The following is an 11,339-nucleotide window of genomic DNA, read 5'->3' as shown; positions in this document are numbered from 1 at the left end:
AGAAATCTGGCTTAAAGAAGTAGATATGCAGGAGATTTCATGCAATGGTGAGATCGCTCAGGGAGAAGCAGAGGAAGACCCACATTTAAGAAATGAGCAGAGATGGGGGCCTTTAGGAGGAGATGAGAAAGAGCAGACCTAGGAGGGGAGAGAGGAGAGCAGTGTCATAGTCAGTGAGGCAGGGGACTTCCAGAAGGATCAGCAGTGTCAAATGCTGTGAGGGAACAAGTAATGTGACTCAAGTGAAAATGAGCTTTACTCATAGTAGTCATAGTAGTCAGGGAGCTTTACTGGAATGGGTTCAGCACATCATTTATCATATATTATTAGAAAAGAACAGGAAGGAAATATAACACAATGTCAACAGTAATTATTTCTGGGCGTTAAGATTATGGGTGATAGCTATTTCCTTCTGTTCCTAGAAAAGAGATGAGGGGTAAGGGAGGAAGAAGAAGGTGCAATATTCCAAAAGGAAACACTTAAAAATTATATCAATAAAGCAAATTTATTCAACATGCCCAAACTTCAGCCATTTAAGTCCATGATTTTTGTCAAATCCCTTTACCACTAACTAGTCTTGTTATTTAATAAACATTGTATTTAAACCAACTCATTTTTTAAACTTAAATGGATCCATTTATATCACAATAGTAAATATAAAATAATTATCATACTACACAGAAGGTAACTGAAAAATAAGTATACCGAAAACAAAACAACTGTTAGTAATTCTAGCAAGATGTTCTCAATAACCCAAGATTTCCAGCCTGAGGCCTGAGCTAGCTCTCTGGCAATAAGGAAGATTAACAGCACTAGAAGTAGTTAAAGCCTTACTGGTACTTAGTTTGGATTTCTCCAGAAGCAAACTCTTTGACAAGAATTCAATTGCAAATAGTTTACTTAAAAGGGGAAGGAAACATGGAAACACAAATAAGGGAGTTGGGAAGTGAGGCAGAAAAGGGAAGGAAGCCAATAAATGATGTGTTATCAAGCCAGTGATCACTCTGGGCAACTGGAGCTTAATCCCCCTGGGCAAACTCTGGAAGCCAGTGCAGAACACACTTCAGAACTAGCCCACACAAAGGGTGAGAGAGCTGGGGTATTTATACACCAACCGCTGTTAAAGGCTGATCATGGGGACATTAATTCCCCAGCATTCCCGGGCTGTCTTATGGGCAGCAAAGCAGGCCCCAGAGGCAAGAGAAGACCTCAGGCAAAGAATACAAGTGCTGCAGCTGGAAGCCTGGCAGTAGTACACTGACTTGATAAAGGTGGAGATAGGGACAGGGCTCCAATAGATGCTGCTAGATACTAAACTGAGGTCAAAAGGGAATAGAAAAGGAAATAGCTTTCTCATTACTTGAGTCAAAGGAATTTATGGCGAGCCTGTTCATCACTCAAAATCATCTCCCATACCACCAAGCTAAGATTCCTCCACCCCGGGAAATCTTCAGATACCTGGTAAGGCCTGAAGCAGTTCAGGAGGTATAGAGCCTAACCCAACAACTGTCCTGAGGGGCCTGGTCAAATCTCATCCATACCAGGTTACTGAAAAAAACAGACTTTTTAAAATATTTTAAAATTTAAATTTATTTTCCTCCCTATCAGTTAGAAATAGCCTCATCATATCTGCCTGCCCAACAGAGTGGTCCAAAAGTTTCTTCTCTATGGAAGCAAGTCATTAGGATGAAAACCTACATTGACAACATAGACAAATGAGAGTATGGTTGGTCATTTTAAAAAGGATTTTTAACCCATAAAAAAGACATCAAATTCCTTTAAGTAATAGTTTCTCTGATTCATTTAAAATATGATTTATTTATAAATATCAAGCTCCACCCATCCATAGCTCACAACAATAACAAGGGATAAAGTATACAGGTTCCAAGTGCTACCAAATGGTAATGTACGTATTTTTATAGATATTCTTTCATCAGCAAATATTTGTTGGACTCTTTCTGTATATCAGGAACTATTCTAGGTACCTGAAGATAGAGCAATGAAGGAAACACAAAAATCCCTTCCCTCCAGGAAACTACACCCTAGTGGGGAAGATAGTCAGTAAATAAATAAATAATATGTACAGGATGTCAGCTGGCAATAAGTGTTACAAACAAAGCAGGAAAAGAGGATAGGGAGTACCACTGGCTGGGGAGGCATTATAATTTTAAATAGGGTGATCAGAGAAGACCTGACTGACAAGAAATATTCGGAAAGACCCAAAGGAGGTGAGGGAGTAAGCCATGTGAAGATGTGGGAAAGATAACTACGAAGAGAAGAAATAGCCTATGCGGGAGATCCTGGAGCAAGATCCTGTCTGAGATTTGAGAAACAGCAAGGAAACTGGTAAGGCTGGTGCAGAGTAAGCAAGGGGAAGAGCAGTAGGAGATGAGACCAGAGAAGTCAGGGGTGAGTGGGGATCACGTAGGGTCTTGTAGAACTTGTGAAACTGTAAACTACTGGAGAGTTCTGTGCAAGGAAAGACCTGAACTGACTCAGGTTTAAAAGGATCCCCCTGGCAGCTTTGCAGACAACAGGCAGAGACAGGGAGACCAGTTGAGAGGCTGTTGTCAAAATCCAGATGAAAGATGATGGCAACTTGAACCAGGTTGGTGAGAAGTAGTTGGTTCTGGCTATATTTTACAAGTAAAGGCTTTGTAGATAGATTAGATATGGGAACATAAGAGAAATATCACAGTGAAGAATGGCTGTAAGGCTTTTGGCATGAGCAGCAAAAAAACAGACCTATCATTTCCTGAGAGAGAGAGGACTATGGAGGAGCAGATTTGGGGAAAGATCAGAAGTTGGATTTTGAACGTGTGAAGTTTCAGACACCTATCAGACATCCAGATGGAGGGTCTGCAGGCAGTCGGAGCAAGTCTGTGCATCAGGGGTTAGGTCTAGTACAAGGATATGACTCTGGGAGTTGCTGGCATCTACAGTGTATTTAAAGGCCTGAGACTGGATGAGGTCAACAAGGGGATAAATTACCTAGAAGAGAAGGGGCTGAGAGGCTGAGCCACGGGGGCACACTGCACCAACCAGAGGTCAGGGAGAATATGGGGAGCAAGCAGAGGAGGCTGAGGGGTGGCCCAGGAGGCCAGGAAAGAACCAGAAGCTGATGGCATCCTAGAGGCAAGTGAAGAAAGTGTTTGAAGACAGAGTAATCAACTGTGTCAAACGCTGATGGTGGATCAAACAAGGAGATTGAGAACCAACCATCAGATTTAGCAGTTTTGGTGGAGAGCTGGGGCTAAAAGCACATCTGCAGTGTGTTCGAGAGAGAAGGGGTGAAGAGGAATGTACTTCCATTTGCCACCCTCTTTGTGTCGGTGATTTTAGCACTGTTTGGAACCAAAAGAAATGTCTGATTTTTTTCCCCCAACAAAATTAAGTATAATTGAATATTAGCTCTGCTCAATGTAATTTAAACTGACTAGTTCAGGTTAAAAAAACAGCTTTTTCTTCTACAGTAGGGTGTTTTGCCTAAGATATTTAATAATTGGTTTAACTTTCTGCTTTACTTTTTACATGAACAAAATATTGGCTACATACTATAATATGTGTGGTATATCTGGTAGATATTCTGCGTATGTAGTCTCTGTAGTAAGTGACCTGTTGTATATAATTTACATAAGTCAGAAAATATGTATCTCCTTCTGTTCCCATCTGGTGAGGCACCAATAATCTAGAAGATAGGAAAAAGAAGACAGTAAGAAGAAAAAGGAAAGCAAGCAATACTTCTGAATTATCTCCAACCTGATGATGGAGTTAGTTCCATTTAAATCTAGTATCGACAGAAGGGATGAACACAAAGTCACATTCATCAGTGTTCACAGCATCAGAGGCTGGGAGCACAAATACTGACTCATGCACAATGTAAATTACCAAAATAAAAAGAGAAATTGCTCTTTCCTTTTAAATTAAATCTGTGACATGTTGATCTGAATACAATCCTGAGTTTTTAACTATATAAATTAGTCATAATATCTGCAGTATCATTTCTATTTGATTGTAAATTCTTCTTTCATCTTACTAAGACTAGAAGAAACTACAAGAAAATAGGACCTCACTCATCCCCTGGTTAACTAGAAGTGAGAGCGGTTTTACTCAAAGGATCATAGTCCTAGGCTATAAATGTAATTATTGTTGTTTTCTTTATTTCTTTTTCTTTTTTTTCCTTCAATAAAAAAGGAGCAGAATGCCATTTGCAGCAACATGGATGGACCTAGAGACTGTCATACTGAGTGAAGTAAGTCAGACAGACAAAAAGAAATATCGTATGATATCGCTTATGTGCGGAACCTAAAAAGAAATGATACAGATGAATGTATTTACAAAACAGAAATGGACTCACAGACTTAGAGAATGTTATGGTTACCGCGGGTGGAAGGGTAAAGGGAAGGGATAGTTAGGAAGTTTGGAATGGACATGTACACACTGCTATATTTAAAAAGGATAACCAACGAGGACCTACTGTAGAGCACAAGGAACTCTGTTCAATGTTATGTGGCAGCCTGGATGGGAGGGGAGTCTGGGGGACAATGGATACATGTATATGTATGGCTGAGTTGCTTTGCTGTACACCTGAAACTATCACAACATTAATCAGCTATATTCCAATATAAAATAAAAAGTTAAAAAAAAAAAGGAGCAGAAAGAGACAGTATAGCTGAAATAGAATTACTTCCATAAATTGTTTCTTCCACAGTGCTGGAAACCCTAAGATAACAGTCCTGTATTCAAATGTGAGAGGCAGAAAATGTAATTTACTTCAAGCATTATGTGAAACAGAATAGATTTTTAAAAAAATAGACCATAGTAAGTGAAATACTCACAGTAACTAATATACAACGTCCATTTGATTTTCAACCTTTTTTCATATTTAGTAATCAAAAAATAGACATAATGACGATTTTCATTTAAAGATCATTTTTGCTGTTGCTATTGTTGGAATAATGAATATAATTAATTATAGGGCATTAACTCTTGCATGGAAAATAAACAAACAAAAAAATACCCACTTTGGTTTACAAATGAAGGGGAGAGACAAAAGAAAGTATTTAGTTATTAAGTAAACTTCCTCTCGCTTATTTTTCTCAGATTATAATTTTTACTGTTTCTCTCTGTCCAACTGTCCTTCTCATAGAAATGAATCTTTTTTATTATCTTAATTTTCAGCTCACTTATAATTTCTTACCTACATAGCCACTATGCAAAGGTGTTTTCTTACCTAAGTGACTGTTTCTGGTGACCAACTGACCACCTTGGGCACCAAACCATCCTTCCTATCAGTTCTTAATTCCCTTCATGTTCAGGGGTCGAACTATGAAATTCTCATAGCCCACCAGTGGAAACAGTTTGTCAAGTGATTTCACACCCCACATGCTGCAGGGCCCATGAAGAAAGGGGGACAGATGAAAGGCATGCGCGGGCAAGACAGCAGCTCGGGAATATCCTGCAGTCCATACCTGGAGCAAGTCCTGAATGTCGTTTTCACGTTATTGTTTTTATTTCCTTCACAGCATGCCGTGTCTCTTTGGACTACCAGGATAGTAACCCAAGAAGTTCTGACACTTAGCTAGGAAATCGTCTGACCTGAACCCTACTGCAGTTCATTCCACAGCCCTCTTTTGGGACAGCTCTGACCTGTTTACTGATTGGATTGTTCTGGCATGGGTGTTTGAACCCATATTTAAGTTGATGGAATTTTCCCCTTCCTGGAAGTCCAGGTTTATCTTCATGTTAGAGAAAGAAAGACAGAGACAGAGAAGACAAGAATGTCAACTATTTTACAATAAGGGGAAAAAACATCAGTCTACATCCCATCTCTATATTTTAACACTTCCCACAAGAGAAATCCAGGAAATGTGCTTTTTTTCCCCCCAATGAGTACAATTTTGTGCCACAGCCAAGAGACCCTCCTGTTTGCTGTGCTCAACTGCATGTATCCAGTGGACTAGATCAGAGGCCAGAGGAACGCTAACCTCAGCAGGCATGTGCTGGGGGCACGCTTAATTGGCCGTATTGCTCTGCTGTGTCTCTGCACCCACCAAAGATCCTCACATTCCCAAGTCTCTGGGATGCAGCTGCCTCTGGAAATCACCCCATCACTTCCTTCTCAACTTACCCCCACGGTCTTCTCCCCCAAACATCCGTGTCTAGAGCACCCGAGACTTCTTCTGACTGTTGTGTCTGTTGGGACCACAAACATCATTGCATCCATTATGCTGGAAAACAATTTGCAATACAAATATTTCAGTGAATTCACTTGGTCAGTGTTTCAATTCAGCATTTCAATAGTCAACCAAATACTATGAGTTCCATTTCTTCCCTTCCTATAAGGTACATCATCAGCACATTTTCTGGAAGGCATATTTATTTATTTTAATATTTATTTATTTATTTAATTAATTTTTGGCTGCATTTGGGTCTTAGTTGTGGCACACGGGCTTTTTGTCATGGCGCATGGGCTCTGTAGCTGCGGCACAAACCCCGCGGCACATGGGACCTTAGTTCCCCAACCAAGGATCAAACCCGCGTCCCCTGCATTGGAAGGCAGATTCTTAAACACTGGACCACCAGGGAAGTCCTGGAAAGGCATATTTCAACCTGACAAGTTTTTCAAATGGAGGAATTAAATCACAGAGTTTAAGGGAAATGTGCAAGGCAGTAAGAACACACGACATGTCACGAAAAATGTAGCTTAAAAAGTTGCTTCAAAATAAGTTCATCCCATATTTCTGGGGATTTCTGGGATGATTGAAATGTTGTGTATCTTGATTGGAGTGATGATTTCACACGTGTATATATTTATTAAAACTCATTGAATTGTACACTTAAGACCTGTGCATTTCACTGTTTAAATTTTATCTTAAAAAATTAAAAAGCCCACCCTTTCTGATTGCTATAAACTATAAGAGCCCCTTTGTATTAGCTCCCACATACCTACCAGTTGGCCCCGAAACTGCATCTGCTATGATGCAGTGGCGCTCCAACACTACCACTTCTGCCTCATCCTCTCCTTTTCCTTGGGGATTTACTTTCTTTTCTTTTTCTTTCTTTTTTGTTATTATTGTCAAAGTTCCCTAGGATCAGCTCTTTTATTTTTAAAATCTTTGTTTAACATATTACATTTTAACATTTTTCATCTTCCTCTTTTACTAATATTGATTCACTGCATATAAATGTTTTTAAAGGCACAAAGAAGAAGATAAAAATCACCCATGTCTTCACTATTCAAGGAAAAATACTGTCAGTATTTTATGTCTACACTTCTGGGTATATTCAATAGACACTGACTGAGTGCCCACTTTGTGGCAGGGCTTGTCCCAGGCACCAGGTATACTGTGGTAAGCAAGACAGTGCCCAGCCCTCACAGAGCTTGCATGCTAATAAATGATACGTACAGAGGGATTTTTTTAAATGAGGCACAATTGTACTTATTCCTTTATAAGCTGCTTTTTCCACTTAGCAATATATCACTAATATATCTGCAAGTGAATAAAAATTGTTTGATGTCATTTTCATAGCTGCATAGTGCTCCCTGGTACAGCTATATTAGAACTTATTAAATAAATCCCCTAGTTCAAACAACTAGACCTTTCAACGTTATAACCTACATTCCTATAAACATCTCATTAAGAGTCTTTTGAATATATCTTTCATGATCTTCTTGCTGGCAAAATAACTTTGGGAATCATTGTTAACATAACTGTTTTCCTTTAAACACCCTCCACTTTAGTGGTGGCATAAGCTTAATCCTTAATTCTCTGTACTTTTGATGAAAGACGCTATAGGTCATTTTCAAAGTCACAGTAAAGGATGACATCTTCATGTACTTATATCCAAGTAATGCCTTTCTACTATAAAGGTATATCAAGGCCTTGGAGGTAGATACCTCACCAGAAGCTTCTTTACCCATTTCTTCCAGGAAATTATCCTGGTCTCTTTATTGCATCAGGGCTTAAACCTCTGAAATGGGCGGAGTGATTTCTGCAACTATAAAGCATTTGCCTAAGCCTAAGGCTAATGCCTTATGAAGGTATCTTGGTTGAAAACTCCGGGCACAGGACAGAGGGAGATTTACTATCTGGCCCATGTGTGGCCAAGAAGCAATTGAGGAAGTAAAACTGAAAATGAAGTCTGGGTGGGAGTGGGAGCTCTCCACATTATTTATTTCCTGACAAAACTTTGGTCCTAGAGAACATTGAGCTTAGCAGTTTTGCAGGGGAGGAGAAAGTCATTCTTGAAAACATAATACAGGAAATCTTCAACTTACATATTTCCCAAGGTTCAATAGTAAATCTATTATTTAGAATGTAGAAAAATACTCAAAGAAACAATTCAGCAACACACTTGAACCACTTTTCATTGAGCCCCTCTTACGTGCAAAGAACTGTTTATAGTACACTTAAGATGATGACCACAATCTCAAGCTAGTTCACACACTTATTTCACCCTCCCATGAAGGTGAAAGCCTGTATTTGCCATGAAAAAAAGTATATAACAACATATTATCATAATATTCTTTGATAGCTTTTTGATCACCTACTGTTTTCAGGGAACTGTGCAAGGTATGGGGGGTTGGGGGGGGATACAAAGATGATCTGGACAAAATGTGTCATTAAAGGGTTGATGGACTACAGCTGCCGTCATGTTACTGCAGATGTGCTGCTGAGCCCTCCAGACAGGGTTAGCCTGACCTGAGAGCGCTGTAAGTGGACCACATGCCAAATTTGAAAAACTTAATATGAAATAAAGATCTTTTATTAATAAGTTTTGATAATGATTACATGTTGAGGGGGCTTCCCTGGTGGCGCAGTGGTTGAGAATCTGCCTGTCAATGCAGGGGACACGGGTTCGAGCCCCAGTCTGGGAAGATCCCACATGCCGCGGAGCAACTAGGCCCGTGAGCCACAATTGCTGAGCCTGCGCGTCTGGAGCCTGTGCTCCGCAACAAGAGAGGCCGCAATAGAGAGAGGCCCGTGCACCGCGATGAAGAGTGGCCCCTGCTTGCCGCAACTAGAGAAAGCCCTCGCACAGAAACGAAGATCCAACAGAGCCATAAATAATAAATAAATAAATAAATAAAATTTTTTAAAAATGATTACATGTTGAAATTGTAATATTTTGGATATGTGGGTTAAATAAAATATACTATTAAAATTAATTTTACGTGTTTCTAGCTGCCTAATTTTATTTAAATTTAAATCGCATTATACTTGTATTGGCAGTGCGGATCTACACAATTATACTTACTACCTACTCAGTGCTTATAATATATACCAGGTAACTTTATACCAAATATATGTGATCTTCCACAAGGGAAGTATTACAGATGAGGAAACTGAGGGTTCAAAGTCTATATTAATTCCTTACTCAACACACACCTAGTATATTTTCGGGGCACCAAGGGCTGTTGTAGGCAGCGGGGATACAGCAAAACAAAGTCCCTACTCTCATGGAACTTACTTTCTAGTGGGAGAGAAAGGTAATAAGTATAAAAAAGATGTCAGGCAGTGAGAGTGAGGAAAGATGAAGCCTGTAAAAGATGGAGTGCCCAGAATTGGGGTGAGGTGGGAGTGGGCTGTTTTTTAGATAACAAGGTCTGAGAAGGAGCTGTCGTCTGAGTAGAAACATGAAGTGAAAAAGTGAGTCCTGCGAATATCGACCTGGCCAGGAGCTTCTGGGCAGAAGCGACAAGTAAATGATCAAGGGGTGTGTGTGTGTGCACTCTATACCCTGGAGGAAGAGAAGGAAAGTCAGTGATGGTAGAGAGCAGTGAACGAGGAGTAGAAGGAGAAGTCAGGAGCCAGCTCACGTAGCGACTTGGAAGCCACCACGACTAGGAAATGTTCGAGGACGGCTTTGGCTGCTCTGTGACGCGTGGGCTGCTGTGGGGCATGTGTAGAACCCAGCAAGAGTGGAAGCCAGAGACCAGTTAGGAGGCAGTAGTGCAAGAGAGATCTTACGAGGCCTGTCTGACTCAGTCACTGGAGATTTGCTGTTCCTGTGATACAAAGTAAAATAATCTAAAAATTATCCAGAGAATTTGAACAGCAAAGGTCAAATATCTGGATAATTTAAGCCTCAAAATATATTTTGAGTCTGTAGAGTTATCTGAATTGGCAGTCAAAAATCACTGCCAAACTTCATAGGACAGTAATTTATCTCTGTCCTTTGCTTTCTGCCAATTGAACCTAAGGGAAGTGAACTTGAGATCTGTAATTGGCAGAATGGGATGGCAGGACCTTTAAGTAAGATTCAGATCAAGCAAATTAGCTTTGTTTTTGCCAAAGAAAAGTATTTCATTGAGCCAGATGACAATTTTGTAGCCTAAACTATCTGCGCTGGCTCTGTCTACCTTCTGAACTACTCTCATAATTGCTAATTCTGAGTTTAATTTAAGCATAGCTGCACACTCAAGAGAGAGTTAAGGAAAGAACTGGAAGCTGTGTCTTGGATAAATGTATAAATTAGCCTGGATAACTCTGCACAATCAGTCTGTTTTTCTGGACAGAAGTACTTCAAATAAAGAAAGCAGCCGCAAGGTCAAATGTTACGTAGGCCAAGTCCTTCATCCTCGGAGAGGTAAATGAAGGTGTAAAGTAGGTACCCAGTTTCAAATGAAAACAAATAAAAATCAATCACAAGGAACCCCAAAAGTCATGTCTTGATAAAAAGGAGGCTCGGGGCTTCCCTGGTGGCACAGTGGTTGAGAATCTGCCTGCTAATGCAGGGGACACAGGTTCGAGCCCTGGTCTGGGAAGATCCCACATGCCGCGGAGCAACTGGGCCCGTGAGCCACAGCTACTGAGCCTGCGCGTCTGGAGCCTGTGCTCCGCAACAAGAGAGGCCGTGATAGTGAGAGGCCCGCGCACCGCGATGAAGAGTGGCCTCCACTTGCCACAACTAGAGAAAGCCCTCGCACAGAAATGAAGACCCAACACAGCCATAAATAAATAAATAAATTAATTAATTAATTAATTTTTAGAAAAAAAAAAGGAGGCTCAACCCTGACCCTCCAGTTTGGTGTATTTACTTTGATGGAACTCACTGGAAAATTGTTCAGCTCCATGCTTCACTGTGCCTGTGTAGATGTGTTTTCTGGGCATTGGATGTAGTTCCTGTCAGTCAGGCACTTTCCTGGAGCACTAAAATGTACAGATTACACACATCAAAGGCAGGCTGCAACCACTGTAGCTGAAATTTACACAAATCTATGCTGCGAGTAACTGGATAAACAATGAGACTAATGACCTTGTTGTGCATTAATCTCCATATGGCTCTGTTGGTACTGCTCTTGCCTTCAGGCAAGAAGGTTGTGGCTTTGGCTT

The sequence above is a fragment of the Balaenoptera acutorostrata genome, chromosome 5 (assembly GCF_949987535.1).
Source record: "Balaenoptera acutorostrata chromosome 5, mBalAcu1.1, whole genome shotgun sequence".
Classification (NCBI taxonomy): Eukaryota; Metazoa; Chordata; class Mammalia; order Artiodactyla; family Balaenopteridae; genus Balaenoptera; species Balaenoptera acutorostrata.
The sequence above is the reverse complement of the archived record's forward strand: the minus strand, read 5'-3'. Positions refer to the sequence as shown.